The 21,154-nt window shown below is 38.9% G+C and overlaps 1 long non-coding RNA gene across 1 annotated transcript in view; it reads right to left on the bottom strand.

The window, feature by feature from the left end:
• Positions 1-1,015: 1,015 nt before the first annotated feature.
• Positions 1,016-21,154, bottom strand: part of LOC123507735 — a 343,144-nt gene continuing 323,005 nt past the window's right edge. Inside the window, exon 8 of the long non-coding RNA XR_006675741.1 lies at positions 1,016-1,106. This is a non-coding gene — a long non-coding RNA (uncharacterized LOC123507735). The remainder of the gene's footprint in view (positions 1,107-21,154) is intronic.

The following is a 21,154-nucleotide window of genomic DNA, read 5'->3' as shown; positions in this document are numbered from 1 at the left end:
CAGTGTGGCGGCAGCCGCCGTGATGAGGTGATGCTGTCAAATGGTCACCTCGTCACCTCCAGGCTTTGTGCAGTGCATGGCTGCTTCACTCTGAGGAACAATTCGTCCAGTAAATATAATAATTTAGCTTTAGGCTTCCTTAAACACTTGCTTCGTATTAAAATATTTTGTTGTTGAGTATATATATATATATATATATATATATATATATATATATATATATATATATATATATATATATATATATATATATATATATATATATATATATATATATATATATATATATATATATATATATATATATATATATATATATATATATATATATATAAACATATATATGAAGTTAGAGGTGTCAGGATTTAGAGTAGTTAGACTTCTAAAGTTTCTGTTTCCTTCCTGACTCATTGGTGGCGAGCTGGAGCACGAGTGTTCCGCTCGCCGGTCATAAATTCTACCTCCTGCTCTAATATTTCCGCTTGGTAGACATTGAGTTAGGGAAATACGGCCATGAAATGTGTACAGCTACAATACAGTATATCTCCACATAGGCTGGCATGTGTACCGAGACGACGCACGTGAGGAGAGTGTGTACGTACGTGTGTACATAGTGATGCATTTCCCTACAGTGAGAATCAAATACCAATCAAATAGTGCTGATAGTGAGGGACCGCCGCCCTCCACACACACACACACACACACACACACACACACACACACTAACTCATCATTTACCATTGACACACACACACACACACACACACACACACACACACACACACACACACACACACACACACACACACGATATTTTAATATTGGTTAAATAAAGACATACAAAAATCATATGTATTTTGCTTTTATCCTGGAAAAACATACCTCACCCCCTCTCTCTCTCTCCCAAGGCCCAAGGGTTACCACAGAACAACAGTAATGGAAAGCACACTCTTATCTTCAAACATTCACAGCCAACACACAACACACAACACACAACACTCAAGAACAAACTCACCTGCTCTTCCTTCGTCTGCTAGCCCTGGGAGACGAGCCCTGGCGATGCTGTGGTCTGTGCTGCATGAGAGGCGGGCACGATGAAGGCTGCTCTGTAGGGGATAAAAGTGAGAGTATTTACTATTTACTATATATTCACAGCCCACAAGAAGGGTACGTGAGACAGATAATGCTGACCAAGGATAGGGTGGCCTGGAACAGACAGATGAATGGAGAGTAAAATGATAATGGAGTTTTTGAATGTTTTATTTTTTGTTTAGTTTGCTATAAAAAAAATAAAAGAAAATGGGTAAAACATCCAAACAAACGTGCTAGAGAAAATGTATTGGCAGGATAACTAAAGAAAACATTATAGTCCTTATGTAACTCTTATTTTATTTTCTTCTAATTCCCTTCACCAGCATCCATTAACTGTCTTCATCCTTCTTTTGGACATCTTTCAATTTATCTCCTCGTATGTCTCAGTCTTAGGTACCTTCTGTCCCTCCAACCTGTCCCAACATTATAGGCTACAGGTGTGTGTGAGGCTCCCTGGATTAAGGTAAGACACAGTACAGATAGGGCGTGTGCCAGGATGATTCAGTTACGGTAAGGCCAGCTGAGTACTCGTGGCCGCAGGAAGAACTAGAGATCAATATTTTGGTTCGTGGTCAGTTTAAAATGTTCCAAGTCTCCTTCAAAGTATTATCTTCTAGAGCGATTTTCTGTTTTCTTCATCTTATCGACTTGTTTCTATCTTCATCAATTTTTTCACGTTGTTGTGATTTCAGTCTTCTTTAACCCCTACAAGTAAGGATAAGTTTTCATATTTATTCTGCTTAGTATTTGGTGATTTCATACAGCTTCAGAAACTCATGTTGGGAATTAGAATAGTGAAGACCCTGGCCATTAATCTTCTGAGGTCCATTGATCCTTCCTCATGCCAATAAAAGCGTCTAAAATCTTCTCATCACATCAAAATTCATGATAAAAATGCGTCCAAGTACTGAATGGTCGTCTTATCACAAACTACTTATTTTCTTTCTTCTTTAATTCATTTATTATTTGTCTGTTTCCTATCACTATTCATCAGTATCCTTTCTTCCTCTCTTCATCTTTTTTATGCTGTTCATTCTTTAATAGTCTTCTTTCTCACCTTGTCTCTTCTCTATTACTATTCTTTGTTTAGCTAGTATTCCTTCTTTCCTTATTTTATGTTTTCTCGAGACTATTCTCTAGCATTCACTAACCAATAACTTTCTATCCAACAATAGTCTTCCTTTTTTACTCGTCTCATTCCTCTTTCTTTCTAAACCAGTATTCGTTTCTTTCCTTCTGTATCTTTTCTATTTCGCTCATTTACCTTTAGCCTTCCTTTCTCACTCGTATTACTCTTTCATTCCTTTTTTTTTTGTAGACTTCACTCACCAATAATCTTCTTTCCATCAATAGTCTTTTTTTCTCACTCGTCTCATCCTCATTACTTTTCAACCAGTATTCCTCCTTTCCTTCTTTATTTTTTCTATTCTGTTCATTCTTACTCGTCTCTTCCCTATTACTTTTTTTAACACGTATTTTTCTTTCTCTATTTTTTTTCCTCGAGACTATTGATTCACCAATAAATAATTTTCTTTCTATCAATAGTCTTCCTTTCTCACTTGTCTCTTTCCTATCGCTACTTATAACTATTCTTTCTTTCCATTCTTTATTTTTTTTCTATTCTTATTTATCTATAATCTTCCTTTCTCACTCGTCTCATCTTTATTACTTTCTTAACAAGTATTCCTTCTTTCCTTCTTTTATCTTTTCTGTTCTATTCATTCATCTATAGTCTTCCTTTCTCCCTTGTCTCTTCCCTATTACTTTTTTTTTATCCATTATTCTTTTTTTCCTTCTTTTCTCCACACTATTCACTCACCAACAGTCTTCCTTTCCTTCCTGTTTTGTCCTCAGCGTCACTCATCAACATTGTCACGTGATCACCTTCTCTCCTGTCCCTGTCTAGTTTATTTTGTCCCTCTCCTTTCGTTTAAAATCAGACAAACTTAACTTATTGTCTTTCTAATGCGCCTCATCAGTTTACCACACGTTTATATCAATCTAGGTTTTTTTCCTTTCGTTTTGATGACAAATGCATAACTCACTTGCTTTTAATATATCGCATCAGTTTACCACAAGTTTATCTTAGTCTAACTTTACTCTAATTTCACCTCGAGTCGTTTGCATGTTCATTTCAACCTAATATTGTCCTTTTTATACATCAAACATTAAAAGAAAGAGAAATATATGACTATCCATTTGTTCAACTTTCATTAACAATCTTCCCTACTATTCCGCCTTGGTAGTTATCTCTAAACATCGGAATAACTAGAGTTCTTCCTCCACTTCTTCTTATCCTCCTCCTCCTCCTCCTTCTCCGGTGACGACATAATCCTCTGAGCTCCTCCAGTACAAACAAGCAGGACTCTTAGCTTCCCTATCTCACCCTCCATCTCATAGTCTCTCACGTGGGACTGTTCTCTTCTCCTCGGCCTGGCTATCACATCCCATCTGCCGCACGGTTCCTTAAGACGCCGAGACTGACCCTCTGCTTCCCTCCCTCCTTCCCTCCTCTCCTGTGACTGACCCATGCTTTCTCTCTCCCTCCCTCCTTTCCTCCATTCTTCCTTTACCTTTCTCCTCATTTGCATCATTAGTACTTCATTATTACTGGTTATTGTAGGGAGTGAATATTCTTTTTTTTTTTTTTTCGTGTTTCTTCGACTAGTATTCTTAACCCCTTGACTACCATGATGCGTTTCCATATTCATTCTGCTTACAATTTGGTGATTTTACACAGCTTCAGAAACTCATGTGGGTGATTAAAAATATGAAGACTCTGACCATTAATCTTCTGACCTCCAGAGACCCTTCCTATGTCAATAAAATAGTCTAATCGTACACAAATCTCAAGGTAAAAATGTGTCCCAGTACAGAAGGGGTTAAACGCTTTGCTCTCTCCATCTCAGGTTTCCAAAGGCTCTAGTTGAAGATACTCGTGTTTTTAAGGGTATTTTCATGGAACCGGTGATGGATCAGCAAGATTTCTGGTTAACTAAAAGGAAAAACTGTCTTGAAAATAAGGTTAGTTGTCTCTATATGGCCTTGGAAAATTGTCGTGGTGAGAGAACAAAGTGATAATAGTAACAATAACACCAATAGTCTCGTGACATTCCAAACACCAACTAAACATTAGGACACTCAACACCACTGCTTCCCTATCACCGTGCCCACTCTACTAAAATAAAAACACACCATTGGATTCCTTTTTTTTCCACCCCGAGGAGGTTCGAGATACACGAAATCCTCTTAGTAGGGTTTATAGGGTGTTGGAATCTATTACGTCGCGACTTATGCTCCGGCTGGTGTGCCTCTCTAGTTTGAAATCGCCGCCACTCACAATAGGGTCCAATTCTCCTTTAGCCTGTTCAGTACCAGAACACGTTTTCATATTCGTTTTGCATTATTTTTTTGCTGATTTTATACATCTTCAGAAACTCATGTGGAGGTTTAAAATAATGAAGACTGTGACCATTAATCTTCTGACTTCCATAGACCCTTCCTAATGAAAATAAAATCGTCTCATCGTACCTAAAACTCAAGGTAAAAATGCGTCCCAGTACTGGAGGGGTTAATATTTCGATGGTTAAAATAGTGAGACTGTTGCCATTAATTTTCTGACATCCATAGACCCTTCCTAATGTCAATAAAGTTGTCTAATCGTACCTAAAAATCAAGGAGAAAATATGTCCCAGTACTGCAGGGATTAATATTTCGATGGTTAAAATAGTGAAGACTGTTGCCATTAATCTTCTGACATCCATAGACCCTTCCTAATGTCAATAAAATAGTTAATCGTACCTAAAACTCAAGGTAAAAAATGCGTCGCAGTACTGAAGGGGTTAAAGCAAGCGAGTTTAGGAGTAGTGGAAGCACAAGAGGATCCAGATGAGTGTAAGATCGTTGCTAAACCTCACAGTTCTGATACGTGACAAGTGGCAACCTTGATTCAGGAATTGTGGGTAGCAGGATGAAAAAAAAAAAAAAAAAAAAAAAAAAAAAAGCCTGTCTGTGTTTGTCTCTTTGTCTCTCTGGAGTTCGAATCGAGTTCAATGAATTTAGAGGAGGTGGAGGAGGAGGAGGAGGAGGAGGAGGAGGAGGAGGAGGAGGAGGAGGAGGAGGAGGAGGAGGAGGAGGAGGAGGAGGAGGAGGAGGAGGAAAGGATTAGAAAAGAAAAAGAAAAGAAGAAGAAGAAGAAGAAGAAGAAGAAGAAGAAGAAGAAGAAGAAGAAGAAGAAGAAGAAGAAGAAGAAGAAGAAGAAGAAGAAGAAGAAGAAGAAGAAGAAGAAGAAGAAGAAGAAGAAGAAGAAGAAGAAGAAGAAGAAGAAGAAGAAGAAGAAGAAGAAGAAGAAGAAGAAGAAGAAGAAGAAGAAGAAGAAGAAGAAGAAGAAGAAGAAGAAGAAGAAGAAGAAGAAGAAGAAGAAGAAGAAGAAGAAAAGAAAGAGAAGTAGAAACAAAAAGAACAACAAATGATGGAGGAGGAGGAGGAGGAGGAGGTGGAGGTGAAGGTGGAAGAGGAAGAGGAAGAGGAGGAGAAAGAGGAGGAATGTATCTAAAGTTTTAATGTGTTTATCCCTTTTATGTTTATACGAGATGGAAGCTTTTCTCTCTATCTCCTCCTCCTCCTCCTCCTCCTCCTCCTCCTCCACTCTCCCCAAGCGAAAGGTAACAGGCAACAGACTCCATTATCTCTACCTGACTGACTCGGTTTGCAAACATCTCCATTTAATCCTCTTAGGGAGACTTACCTGGGAAGACTAGAGGAGGCTAAGATGCTGATACGTCCTCCCTCTCCCTCTCTCTCTCTCTCTCTCTCTCTCTCTCTGACGGAGTGTATAGATTACCGTGTCTAAATCCGTTTGTTTGTCTAATTATCACACCTGTCTAACTCGTTCCTTGCTCTTATTACCTGTTTACCTGACTCTCTCTCTCTCTCTCTCTCTCTATACACACACACACAACTTTTTTTTTTTTTTTTAAAGTTTTCAATGTAATTTTTATGTGAATCTGCACGAGTTAGGTAATTAAACACACACACACACACACACACACACACACACACACACACACACACCTGGGTTTAATTACATGTATCTCGAGCGTTTGGACTCTCTCTCTCTCTCTCTCTCTCTCTCTCTCTCTCTCTCTCTCTCTCTCTCTGGTAACTTGTGTCCAATTATTCTAAACCTTTGACTTCAAACACACAGGTAAAGACTTCCATTGTTGTCTTCTATTGTGAAACTCTTTTATTCTTCCTCCTCCTCTTCTCCCCTGCTCTTCTACCCTCTCCCCTTCTCCCCTCCTTTTCTACCCTCCTCTTCCGACTCCTCCCCTTCCTATCATCACCTCTTGCCTTACCTTTTTCTATTTGTACCATTGTTCCTCTCTCTCTCTCTCTCTCTCTCTCTCTCTCTCTCTCTCTCTCTCTCTCTCATTTTTTTGACATGTTTACAGTATAATTGCTGCTTCTGTCACAAAATTATAATCAACACTGGCTAAGTTTGAGTTATGTACGCTTAAGTGAACAATACAAACTTACATGTACGTATAAGGAACACCGCTCATGTGTACGTTAGCTAAGTGACGTGTACGGAATTAGAAAAAGTATGTGTACACTAAATTACGTGTTCTTTGTGTCACTTTTTTTTTTTCCTAGTTCATGTAATGTAAAACTCTTTCCGTGTGTTACATGACGTTACACACACACACACACACACACACACACACACACACACACACACACACACACACACACACACACACACACACACACATCCTAATTTTGTGACAGAAACAACAATTAGACTGTAAATATGTAAAAAAATGAGAGAGAGAGAGAGAGAGAGAGAGAGAGAGAGAGAGAGAGAGAGAGAGAGAGAGAGAGAGAGAGAGAGAGAGAGAGAGAGAGAGAGAGAGAGAGAGAGAGAAAATAAATGAAGTAAACCATAGAAAAAAAATATAAGGAACAAAATAAAGAAAAAAACATAGGAGGAGGAGGAGGAGGAGGAGGAGGAGGAGGAGGAGGAGGAGGAAGTAGTGAGGCAGTGAAGGGCAAGATAGAGAGAGAGGAGGACTGGAAGGAATAGCGAGAGTGGTGGAAAGGAGAAAGAGGAAGAGGAAGAGGAAGAGGAGAGGAGGAGAGGGGAAGGAAAGGAAGGAAGGGGAAGGAGGGGGATGGAAAGACTCTCTCCCCTTCCCTCAGGTCCACTTCCTCCCCTTCTGCAGGACTCCCTCGGGCGCCTCACAGGATCTTAGCCTTTTATAGTCACTCCCTGCCCGCCGTAAATTTGCATGCCAGGTAAGACATAAACCTCCTGCAATTCGGTAATGGCGTCGCCCTATCCGCATCCGGCCGGCAGTCCTCCTGAGCAGTCCTCGGTGTAATCACATATCCGGACTCGAGAGACTTCGGAATCGGCCCCGCGGTGGTTCGGTAAAGGCATCATTTCGGTTCGCGTCTCCAGCCAGATGACGAATGGAAATCTGGATATGTTTGGCTTATTTCTTAATTTTTTTGCTTCGTCTTGTGTTATTTCTTATGAGAGAGAGAGAGAGAGAGAGAGAGAGAGAGAGAGAGAGAGAGAGAGAGAGAGAGAGAGAGAGAGAGAGAGAGATTTGTATTTTCTGTTTTCCTTCATTTTTTCCGAAGCTGTAACCTCGCCGGGATGTGCTTCTGAAAAAAATGACGTACAAAAACCAGGAAAAGAAAAAATAAATCCTCACATTACAAGCGTTTTGGCTAATCCATTTCAACATTCCCGTATGAACCAACCAAAAAAACATGAGCTTGTCCATCACCAAACATTATATACAACTTACAAATACAAACCATCCAAGAGTTCTGCCATTAAAGAATAAAACAAATTACCTACAAAAATTAGAAAAAAGAAAGAAAAATAATCACAGCATAAAAGTGTCTTAGCTAAATTAAATCATTTCTGTATTAAGAAAAAAAAATTAATAAATAAAAATAATCATCATCTTGTCCATCACCAAACATTACAAGTCACAAATAAAAACCATCCAAGAGTTCTGCCATTAAAATAAGGAAAATAAATGACCTAAAAAATGAGAAAAATAAAAATAAATCTCACGATACAAGTGTTACCTCCCAAATCCAGAAAAAAATGTTAAATAAATTCGGTTATAAATGTTTTGGCTACATCAACTCAACATTCCTGTATCATCAAAAATATAAATGTCTTGCCTACATCAACTCAACATTCCCTACCATCAAACTATATAAATGTTTCGGCTAAATTAACTGAACATTCCCGTATCATTAAAATATACAAATGTTTTGGCTACATCAACTTAACATTCCCGTATCATTAAACTATATAAATGTTTCAGTTAAATTAACTCAACATTCCCGTACCATCAAAATATATAAATGTCTTGGCTAAATTAACTCAACATTCCTGAAACATCAAAATATATAAATGTTTCGGCTAAATTAACTGAACATTCCCGTACCATCAAAATATATAAAAGTCTTGGCTATATCAACCCAACATACCCGTATCATCAAAATATAGCCCCAAAAAAACATGATCTTATCCATCACCAAACACTACAAATTTACAAACTCACAAATAAAAAGCATCCAAGAATTCTACCATAAAAAAAGCGAAGATATAATAAAAAGTTTAACGGGAGGGTCAGAATCACTATCTCCAGATCTGTGTTGCATCACCATAACGCGGCGGAACATCACATCGCGCTGCACAGGGTCGTATTATAGTCTGGGCAGGGTCGTTCTCTCGTTAGCAGCCAGTTTACAGCACGACTAACGAGCGACCAATAGGGAAACGACAGGCCATTAACCCCTTCAGTACTGGGACGCATTTTAAGTTTGGGTATGATTAGACGATTTTATTGACGTTAGGAAAGGTCTATGGAAGTCAGAAGATTAATGGCCAGAGTCTTCACTATTTCAATCGCCACATGAGTTTCTGAATAGTAAGCAGAATGAATGTGAAACGCGTCCTGGTGCCGAAGGGATTAAGAGGATCAGAAACAATACGCCATCAAGAGAATCAGAAACCACACGTCACTACTAAAAGGATCAGAAACGACACGCTGCCAAGAGGATCAGAAACGACATGCCATCAAGAGGATCAGAAACGACACGCCATCAAGAGGATCAGATACGACAAGTAAACAACTCTTCTTCCGTTTGTCCTTTGTTTTGTTTTTTTATTATCATGTTGCCTCTTCTTAGTGTTCAATCCTTTATTTTACTTCTACTTAGGTTCAGTTATCTGTATCATGTGGTGGTGTTGTATCTTTAGTTTCAATCCTTTATTTTGTTTGCATTTTGGGGGTTCAGTCCTTTGTTTCAGTGTTGGGTTTAATCCGTTATCAAACCTCTACTTAGGCTTCGATTATCTATATCATGTCGTGGTGTCGTGTGTATCTTCAGTTTCAATCCTTTATTTTGTTTCCATTTTGGGGTTCAATCCTTTATTAAAACTCTATTTAGGGTTCAGTTAATATGTGGTGTCGTGTGTTCCTTCAATCTTCAGTTTCAATCCTTTATTTTGTATTAATTTTTGTGGTTCAATCTTTTATCATGTCTCAGTTTTGGGTTCAATCTTTTATCATACTTAGGGTTCAATTATCTATATCATCTCGTGGTGTTGTGTGTATCCAGTTTCAATCCTTTATTTTGCTTCCATTTGGAGGGTTCAGTACTTTATCGTGTCTTATTGTTGGGTTCAATCCTTTCCATGGTGTGTGGTGGTGTGCGGCGCAGGACCTTTGTGATGCGTGTCCTGCACCGCGTGTCGGCCCAACCTTTGACAGCACAATAGTGAGCGTGAATAAGTGACGTGCCAGGGCTGCTATGATCCTTGTGCTGAATTTTCCCCCATCGTCTTATTTTTTTTTTTTTTACATTGTGTTGCTCTTGGTTGGCCTTCTCTCTTACACAGAAAAAAAAAAAGAATGATCAATATTTCCAGCGCTGCAGACCCATAAGTGAAAAGGAGCCAAGAAAAGGAGAAGTGTACAATAATTTTCTTCTTGGTACAAAACTCATACATCAACCACAAAATTAAAGAGACACACTAATAAACAAGAGATACAACCCAGTAATCATTAAGCAGCAGTAAATCAACCAGTACAGTAAGTAAGAAGGAAACAAGAATAAGGACATAAAATAACTTTCTTCAGGGTACAAAACTTTAGCACATCAGCCACAAATAAAGAGCTGCATTAACCAATATACAGACACAACACAGTGATCATTAAACAGCAGCAAATCAACCAGTACAAATAAGTAAAAAGGAAACAAGAATAGAAAAACGTACAATAACTTTCTTCTGGGTACAATACTTTAACACATCACCCACAAAATTAAAGAGACACACTAACCAATAAACTTGAGTAAATTGACCAGTTCTAGAAGTAAAACATGGAAATAAGAACAGGGACATACATAACTTTCTTCTGGGCACAGTACTTCAGCACATCAACCACAAATCAAGAGCTGCATTAACCAATAAACAGATGGAATACAATAAACAATAAACTGCAGTAAATTGACCAGTGCAGTAAATAAATAGGAAACAAGAATAGGGACACATACTATCACTTTCTTCTGGGCACAATATTTCAACACATCAACCACAAATAAACAAACACGAACCAATAAAATGCAGCAAATTAATCAGTACAATAAATAAAAAAAAAAAAAAAAAAGGAAGCAAGGATAGGAAAATGTACTAACTTACTTTAGCACATCTACCTCAAATAAAAAAAACACACAAACCAGAAAAATGCAGCAAATTAACCAGTGCAAAAAATATAGAAAAAAAGGAAGCAAGGATATGAAAATGTACCATACTTTACTTTCTCGGTGTAACAGTTTGGCTTGACGCTCACACAATGGCGGAGAATGGTCAGTCTTTTCACAGCAAGAAGCGGATATGGGATCAATCTTACACCTCCCTCACTAGCGGAAACAGGTATATGGTAATGACGGTAATTCCCACGATAATTCAAGGCCTCTCTGGGAACATCCGATAATCACATATGTAACTCCTTGCTTCCTTCCTCCACTCCCCTCTCTCTCTCTCCCTCTCTCCCTCTTTCCTCTCCTCTTGCCTTCATTCATCTCATCCCTCCATTCCTCGTTTTCTTTTGATAAATAATGCACTTTCGAAAAACACTCAAATTTCACTACTCCATGTCAGAGAGAGAGAGAGAGAGAGAGAGAGAGAGAGAGAGAGAGAGAGAGAGAGAGAGAGAGAGAGAGAGAGAGAGAGAGAGAGAGAGAGAGAGAGAGAGAGAATAGTTGCGAGGGTACATGGGAACTATTAACTCGGACACAATGAACGGGAGGTGGTGGTGGTGGTGGTGGTGGTGGTGGTGGTGAGGAACGGACATAAGGCGGATATGTGGCTGACGGAGGACATGTGGATCTGTGTGGATACCTATAAAGTTTCACGGCCACTCCCGGACCACCACCACCACCACCACACTTGTCCCATTCACACGTGACTTTTCCTCTCCACAGGTAAACAGTTCCCACATGTCACGAGTCAATGAATATCAAAGCAGTCTATTTATTTATCTATTTAATGCAAGAAGGGAAATATGACCAAGAGAGAGAGAGAGAGAGAGAGAAAGGCCCACTTAGATGCCAGTTCCCGAGCAGGTCTGAGAGAGAGTTAGCCAAGAGAAAGGGATAAATAATGCAAAGAGTAAGTGTGATAAAGGTGTTGTTGCCCACTTGAGATGAAGATGATAGAGTGAAGAGGAGGAGGAGGAAGAGGGCGAGAGTAGTGATGATGGTGGATGAGGAGAGTTTAGTCGTTAAGTTAATACTGTTTGCATGAAGGAGACATTAGAATGAAAGGAAAAGCAAATAAGAGGAAGAGGAGAAATATGATTACTGAGAACGAAGAGATGATAAGGAGAGAGAAAAGTAAAAGAAAGAGATGAAGACAATTTGTTCACTTAAAGCAGAAAATAATAGGGAAGAATACGAAGAAAATGAGAGAAAATTGAGAAAAAAAAAACATCACAACTAAACTCAAGAATAAGAGTAAAGGAAATTCATATAAAAGTTGCAAAGAAAGAGGAAATTAAAAGACTCTTGGAGAAAGTAATCAGGGAAAACGAGGCAGAATTCTACACTAAAATTTCCAAGTTTAACCCCTTCAGTACCATGACGCGTTTCCTTATCTATTCTGTTTACTATTTTTTTTTTTTTTACAGCTTCAGAAACTCAGATTAAACAGGTGAAAAATACGGCCATTAATCTTCTGACCTCCATAGACTCTACTTAATGTAAATAAAATGTTCTAATTGTACACAAATCTCAAGGTAAAAATGTGTCCCAGTTTTGAAAAGGTTAAGAAAGAATAGGAAATAGTACTTTCAAAATAAAACTAACTGAACCGTTACAAATAAAAGAGAGAGAAGATATCAGGTAACAGTTCCCTCAAAATAAAGTTAATTGAACCAACCCTAGTGGAAGAAGAAGAAGAAGAAGAAGAAGAAGAAGAAGAAGAAGAAGAAGAAGAAGAAGAAGAAGAAGAAGAAGAAGAAGAAGAAGAAGAAGAAGAAGAAGAAGAAGAAGAAGAAGAAGAAGAAGAAGAAGAAGAAGAAGAAGAAGAAGAAGAAGAAGAAGAAGAAGAAGAAGAAGAAGAAGAAGAAGAAGAAGAAGAAGAAGAAGAAGAAGAAGAAGAAGAAGAAGAAGAAGAAGAAGAAGAAGAAGAAGAAGAAGAAGAAGAAGAAGAAGAAGAAGAAGAAGAAGAAGAAGAAGAAGAAGAAGAAGAAGAAGAAGAAGAAGAAGAAGAAGAAGAAGAAGAAGAAGAAGAAGAAGAAGAAGAAGAAGAAGAAGAAGAAGAAGAAGAAGAAGAAGAAGAAGAAGAAGAAGAAGAAGAAGAAGAAGAAGAAGAAGAAGAAGAAGAAGAAGAAGAAGAAGAAGAAGAAGAAGAAGAAGAAGAAGAAGAAGAAGAAGAAGAAGAAGAAGAAGAAGAAGAAGAAGAAGAAGAAGAAGAAGAAGAAGAAGAAGAAGAAGAAGAAGAAGAAGAAGAAGAAGAAGAAGAAGAAGAAGAAGAAGAAGAAGAAGAAGAAGAAGAAGAAGAAGAAGAAGAAGAAGAAGAAGAAGAAGAAGAAGAAGAAGAAGAAGAAGAAGAAGAAGAAGAAGAAGAAGAAGAAGAAGAAGAAGAAGAAGAAGAAGATATCAGGTAAAAGCACTCTTAAAATAAAGCTAATTGAACCAGTCCTAAATACAGACATAAAGGAAAACGCGACACTCCACCGCCATAAATCCAAAATGCGGCCAAAACTCAACCCAAAATAACCAGGAAAAAAAAAAAAAAAAAAAAAATCACCCTGGAATGCAGTAAATGAAATGGCGCCAAACTATAGTAATTAACAAAGACAGCAACACTCACCTTCTCTGCATTCCAGCGTGTGGCCAGAGCAGGAACCAGAGTGTAGCCAGAACAGGAATGATATATAATTAAGCCTTGCCCCCCAAACCACCCCTCAAAAATAAGAAGAAAAAAAAAAGAAAAAAGGAAACTAATGCAATGAGAGAAAGCTATAGTAATAAGAAAAAATAAGAATAAGATAATGAACAACACTAATTCTCGAAGTAAAGTAAGATTTGAACAAAAGATAATCGCTGGAACACTATTTTCTGACCGCCCTCAAAAAAAATGAAAAAAAAAAAAAAAAAAAGGAAAACGGCCCAATGCAATGAGTCAAAAACAGTTAAGAACAAGAACAATGAACACCACCAAGTACACTCTCCGAGAAATGTAGAATTGGAACAGAAATTAAACACCACAACACTATTCTCTTCCGTCCCCCCTCGCCCACAAAATAAAAGGAGACGCCTAATGCAGTGAATCAAAGCTTTAGTAATCATGAAAACAACACCAAGACGATGAACAACACCAATTCGCAAAGTAAAGTGAGAGCTGAACAAAATTTAGGCGCTGCAAAAAAAAAAAAAAAAATGAAAGGAGAGAGGCCTACTGCAATGAGACAAATCTATAGTAATTATAAAAAAAAAGAACACGGTCAGGATAATTAACAACACCAATTGCCCAAGAAAAAGCAGGATCTGAACCCAAATTAAGCATCATAATCCCATCCTCTTCTCCCACCTCCTAAAATAAATAAATAAATAAATAAAATAAATAGATAAATAGATAAAAAAAGAAAGAAACAGGGAAGAAATGAAACCAAGCTACTCCAATTAAAGAAAACAGGAGACAGATGCTACACATTCACAAACGTCACAAGAACTAACGATAAAAAAAAAAAAAATAAATAAATAAAATAAAATCAGGAAATTAAATAACTGCAAACTCTACTGATTAAGAAAAAGGAAGAGAAAAGTAAAAGTAACTCTGAGCCTCACTAAGTCAAAACAAGCCCCAAAAATTAGAAAACTCTTAAAAAATCGTAAAATTGAATAAGAAAAGAGAAACGAATGAGACCAAAAGTACGGAACAATTAAAAAGAAAAGAAAACAATAACACTGCCACACTAATTCAATTCTTCAAGTGTGGCATCAAGTGAATAAAAAAAATTAAAACGAGGAAAGAAAAGAAAAACAAAGAAAAGAAAAGAAGAAAAAAAAAAAAAAAGCAGCAACGACGAAGACAAGACGCCATCAGACACTGTATCCAATTAAGCGAATAGAATCACACCACGAAAAAAAAGACGAAAAACTAAAAAAAAAAAAAGACGAAAAACTAAAAAAAGAAGGAAAGAAAAGTAACAACAACCTGAGATCCCAAGAGAGAGAGAGAGAGAGAGAGAGAGAGAGAGAGAGAGAGAGAGAGAGAGAGAGAGAGAGAGAGAGAGAGAGAGAGAGAGAGAGAGAGAGAGAGAGAGAATCACGCTGAGGGAATGTGGGATCTAGGAACATGAGACGAGATCATGAGGTGTGTCGAATGAGACGAAATCCAAGACAGCGAGAGACGAGAGTACTGACTGACCGACACAAGAATTTCCTTCCCGCGCCCTGAAAATAGTATGAGAAAACCTAAAATTGCAACAAGAGTAAAGGAGGAAGAAGGAAGGAAGGGAGGAGGAGGAGGAGGAGGAGGAGGAGGAGGAGGAGGAGGAGGAGGAGGAGGAGGAGGAGGAGGAGGAGGAGGAGGAGGAGGAGGAGGGAATACGCCGATGAATGCATGCACAGGTTTCTACAATTGCATGAAGGGAAGGACCAACCCACGTTCCTTTTTCTTCCTTCTCTTTTTGTCTCTGCATTACAACACGTGAAGAGAAACGATGAGACTGGATCGCCTTTGTAATGGTTTCCCAGAAGAGTTGAGCGATTGACTGACTTTGTTAATGGACTTTTCTTTTTCGTTACCTAATCTGAAGGAAGAGGAGTGATTGTTGTCTTCCATTCCCCGCTGATTATTAACTACAAGGAACGTGGAAGAGGAAAAGGAGAAATGATTATAATATGTTTGTTTTTTTACGCGTCAGGAAGACCAGCCAAGGGAAAAAAAATAATTAACCCCTTCAGAATCGAGAGAAAGGAAAATAATCGAAATAATCAACATGAATGAACTAGCTAAAAAAAAAAAAAAAAAAGATCTTAAAGAATGTAAATAAATGTTTCAAATTAACCCCTTCAGTACCATGACGCGTTTCAATATTCATTTTCCTTACGATTTAGTGATTTTGTACAGCTTCAGAAACTTATGTAGGGGATTAAAATAGTAAAGACTGGCCATTAATCTTCTGACGTCCATAGACCCTTCTAGTGTCAATAAAATGGTCTAACTGTACACGAAACTCAAGGTAGAAATGTGTCCCGGTACTGAAGGGGTTTACAAGACCAGCCAAGGGGAAAAAACAGTTATTACAACCAGGCCAGGGAAAAAGAAATGAGACCAGCCAGGGGAAAAATTAACAAGATCAGCCAGGGAAAAAAAGAAAAGCCAAGGAGAAAGATATTTAATAAGACCAGACTAGGAAAATAATAAGACCAGACTAGGAAAATAAGACAGGCCAGGGAAAAAATAATACGACCAGACAGGGGAAAAATAATACGACCAGACAGGGGAAAAAACTAAGAAAAGCCAAGGAGGAAAAAATAATAAGATCAGGCTAGGAAAAAAAATAATAATCCAGACCAGCAAGGGAAACAAAGTAATCAATAAAGACACGCCCACCTTAAACAAACAACTGAAAACACCTAAAATTACAAAACAAACAATTAAAACACCTAAAACTTAAAAAAAACTAAAAACACCTAAAATTACAAAACAAACAAATAAAAATACCCAAAATTACAAAACAAACACATTAAAACACCTAAAATTACCAAAAAAATTAAAACACCTAAAATTACAAAAGAAAACTTAAAACACCTAAAATAAAAAAAAAAAAAACTGAAAACACGTAAAACTACAACAGAAACAAATCAAAACACCAAAAATTACAAAAGGAAAACAAATTAAAACACCTAAAATAAAAAAAAAAACTTAAAACGCCTAAAATTACAAAAGAAACAATTTAAAATGCCTAAAATTAGAAAAAAAATCAAAACGCCTAAAATAACAAAAGAAAACACTTAAAACACCCGAAATCACAAAAAAAACAGAAAACATCTAAAATTACAGCAGAAATAACTTGAAACACCTAAAATTACAAAAAGAAAACAACTTAAAACACCTAAAATTATACAAGACACCAGAAATAAAGACCCGAGCAGTGATGGGAAGGTGATCTTTCATTCTCACCTTTTTTTTTTTTTATGGAAATTCAAGAATGTAACTCAATATCTGAAGGAAATTACAAGAACGCAGTGTTTTTAAAGGGGGTCTCGAAATGCAGCACTTTTTTTTTTTTTATCTTGAAGGGAATGATAGAGAAGCACTTTATCATTATCATTTTATCACCTTATCTTTGTTATTGTCTTATCACTTGTTAATATCTTATCACTATTATCATCTTTATTATCATTTCATCATCTTTATTATCTTTATTATCGTCTTAACACTTTATTATCATCATCTTATCACCTTTTTGTCTTATCTTTATTATCTTATCACTTATCATCATTTTATCGTCTTTATCATTATCTTATCTTTATTATTATCACCTTATCATTTTATTATCTTTATTATCGTCTTATCAGTTTATTAAGATCATATTACCTTATTATCTTATCTTTATTATTACCTTATTACTTATTATTATCTTATTTTATCATCTTTATTATCATCTTATCTTTATTATCGTGTTATCATTTTATTATCATCATCTTATCACCTTTTTATCTTATCTTATCACTTTATTATCATCTTATCACCTTTATTATCATCTTATCACTGTTATCATTCTTATATTTTTACTTTAACCGAAGAAGGAAATCGTATCATAGAAACCATCTTATCTTATCGCACTTATTATTCTTACTTTTTACTTTAACCCTTTTAGTACTGAGACGCATTACTACCATGAGTTTTGGGTATGATGAGATTATTGTGTTGACATTAGGAAGGGTCTATGAAGGTCAGAAGATTAAGAACTAAAGTCGTCACTATTTTATTCCCCACATAAGTTTCTAAAGCTGTATAAAATCGTATAGTGAGCAGAATAAGTAAGAAAACGTGTCGTGGTATTGACGAGATTAACATGAAGAGGAAAATCACATCAGAGAAACCACCTTATTTTTCGCGACATTTTTAGAGCAGTGAGGGAAATGAAAGACCAGTGCTAATAGGAAAGGAGGGTCAGGAGAGAAGGAGGGCCAGGAGAGGGGGGCAGTGGTGGTGTCCAGGAACCACCATCCGCCGCTGCCCTTGGTGGTGGTGATGGTGGTGGTGGTGGTGGTAGCAGTGATGGATTATATACCAAAACTAATTTCAAGATGGATTATAACAAGATTTCTCAAATTTTAACCGAATTTAACTCTAAACATCCTAAAAGTAGTAGTAGTAGTAGTAGTAGTAGTAGTAGTAGTAGTAGTAGTAGTAGTAGAAGGCAAATATGCTAATTAGAAACAGATAGGCCGTATTGGTTCAATTAACTCTCACACACGTAGGAAGGTGAATGGAAGGTGATGGTGGTGGTGGTGGTGATGATGATGGTGGTGGTGGTGGTGGTGGTGGTGGTGGAGAGGGGGCCAGTGGTGGTATCCCTGACCCATCACCCTGCCTGCCTGCTTTCCTGCCTGCTTGCCTGCCAGACTGAGCAGCTCGCGTGCTTCAAGGAAATGGTAACTGTAGAGATTTTCCGAACCGGAGTGATACCCTGAGACGAATCCGAGACACGCTTCAAGGAGATACATGAAGCAGCTCGACTCATTCAACGCAACGGGACTCACGCAACGCAACGCCGCACTTCTGACGCAATACACACACACACACACACACACAAAGACTACATTATTTTTTATACGTATCCGGCCACACAAACAGACAAACGGACCCGGAGTTGGCGGCCTCAACAAGCAGCCGCCTGTGTCTTGTTGTCGTTTATCTCTAAAGGTCTTTCCCCCCTGCTCCCCACACCCTTCCCCTTCCCCCCAACAATGGCCGATACACTACACTGATACGTAAATTATCCCTCGACAATTACGGCTTGACATCTGCAATCTGCGTCTCCACTTCCCCTTCGTCAGAGCGGCGTGACGGACCGGCCTTGTTACAGTCCAGCCCAAGAGGGACGCCACCAAGACGCCACGGGGACGCCTTTGCAGGACAACGCCAATGAGGATTATGAGGTCCTTAGCAATTTAACCCAACCTAAAACAAAAGAGAAAAAGAGACTAACATTGTCTATCACATTAAATCATTCATGCATAACGCCAACACATCGCGATCTATGGTTATGCCAGTACGTACATTTTCACGTTACTTTGTGGAATGTGTCTTTGCTTTTTGTAGTTATACTTTGGGCAAGAAACTTAATACTAACCCAATCTAAAGTACCCTAACCTAACCTAACCTAACCCAGTCTAAAGTACCCTAACGTAATCTAACCATACCAAACCAAACAAAAAGGAAACAATGAAAACAAAAGTAATTCTAACCTTATTAAAGCAGTGAAGACAAACCAAACTTGTTCTAGCCTAAACTAATCAAATTTTCCTTAACCTAACGTAACGCAAGCAAATCAAACTCGCTCTAACCAAACCTAACCTAACCAAACCAAACTCAATGTAACATAATCTTACTTTTCACAGCTAGACATAAAAAAAACTGCCGGATGAAAATATGACAATGCTAAATATGACAATGGGTAGTTTGCTATTCAAGAAGTGATACAAATGAGTGCGCTACAATTCTGGAGACTAGAATTAACCCCTTCAGTACTGGGACGCATTTTTACCCTCAGATTTGTGTACGATTAGACCATTTTATTGACATTAGGAAGGGTCTATGGAGGTCAGAAGATTAATGGCCCCTGTCTTCACTATTTTTAATCCCTACATGAGTTTCTGAAGTTGTGTAAAATCGCCAAATAGTAACCAGATGAATAGGAAAATGCGTCATGGTACTGAAGGGGTTAATGTTGAAGAAAAGGAACAATCAAGCAATACTAAAGAAAATAAAAGAGAGAAAAGAAAGAAAAGATAGTATAAAGACAAAAACAAAGACAACTACAGGACCTTTACAACAACAACAACAACAACAACAACAACAACACCAACAGCAACAACAACAACAGGGCGAGGCGTGGCAGCTGCAGGAAGCTTTTCGTGTCAGCAAGTATCATTTTCTTCTGCACTGATTCTATTTCCAGTATGAGTTACGTGAGAGAGAGAGAGAGAGAGAGAGAGAGAGAGAGAGAGAGAGAGAGAGAGAGAGAGAGGCTGCCCTCCCTCATCCCATCTTCCTCAGTCTAGCGAAGGTCAGCCATTCTCATAGACTGCTTCCCGTCGGCTCCTCCTCCTCCTCCTCCTTTTGTGATTAAACGGTGTAATTGTTGCCATTATGCGGCCACAAGATGAAAAGGAAAACGGAAATCTGGTTGACTCCTTCCGGGGGGTGATAGGGAGGATAGGGGGGGTGAAGGGGGAACTATGGAAGGAAGAGAGCAAGGCAGGGATGGAGGGATGGAGGGACGGAGGGACAGAGAGAGGGAGGCACGAGGGAGGGAGAGAGGGAAGCAACCTTTGACAGTTTCAGTATTGTCTTCCGAGGTATTATTTCCGTAGCGTTCGTGATTCACCGGCTGGACATGCACACGCACGCCCCTCAGGACACGGACGGACATGGACACGGACGCTAAACAACGCTGCCACGGCCGCCATCTTTGTGACTGACGAGAGCCCGGGAAGAATGGCTGGCGGGACAAAGGAGGTGGAGGCACGGCGTTGCAGCTCCAGAGTCTTTGTGCCTCGGCCAAGCGGAGATATTAAACAATAACGTCCTGCAGCATTACCCTCCGCGACTCATCCTGGTTGTTCCCCGGTGCATAAAAACCTTGTAAAGACAGACACGGGTTGGGCCGCCACCAATCGCCGTCGCCATCACGGATTTCGAGTCTTTGGTAGAGGCGACACAGGGGCGGGATTTCCAAGAGTCTTTTAGCGGTTTCTTGAGTCGTTCTTGAGCGTCAGTGTCTCTGTTATTAGTGACTGCACGCTGCCTATTGAAATATGCCCCGTTTGACTGACAGGCGGGGAATAATGGACGATTGAGATAATAGATGAGCTGAATGGCAACGTCGCATGTGTTCGATTCCCTCGCCTAACACGCTGGCCTTGGCTTCCCCTCCGTCACACCGGCACACGAACACACCATCAGCCACTCCCAGACGCCTCCTTCAGACACGAGACGACGGTGAGGAGGAACAAAGGACGCGGTGAGGGAAGGGCGGAGGGTGCAGGGACGCGAGGGACACACAGGTGGTCTCGTGCAGGGAATGGAAGGCGGGAGTGTAAATACGGGTCTTCCTTCACCGTCAGGGAAGTGGGCAACCCAGATGTGGGGGATTCGGGCTTTGCGTGCTGGCTCCCTCGGTACTGCAATGCCCAGGAATTTGCCCCGCCTCAACACCACCGCCATTACCACCACCACCACCACCACCGCTACCCCTACCACGGCTACCACGGTTAT

The sequence above is a fragment of the Portunus trituberculatus genome, chromosome 23 (assembly GCF_017591435.1).
Source record: "Portunus trituberculatus isolate SZX2019 chromosome 23, ASM1759143v1, whole genome shotgun sequence".
In the NCBI taxonomy this organism is placed as follows: Eukaryota; Metazoa; Arthropoda; class Malacostraca; order Decapoda; family Portunidae; genus Portunus; species Portunus trituberculatus.
The sequence above is the reverse complement of the archived record's forward strand: the minus strand, read 5'-3'. Positions and strand labels throughout refer to the sequence as shown.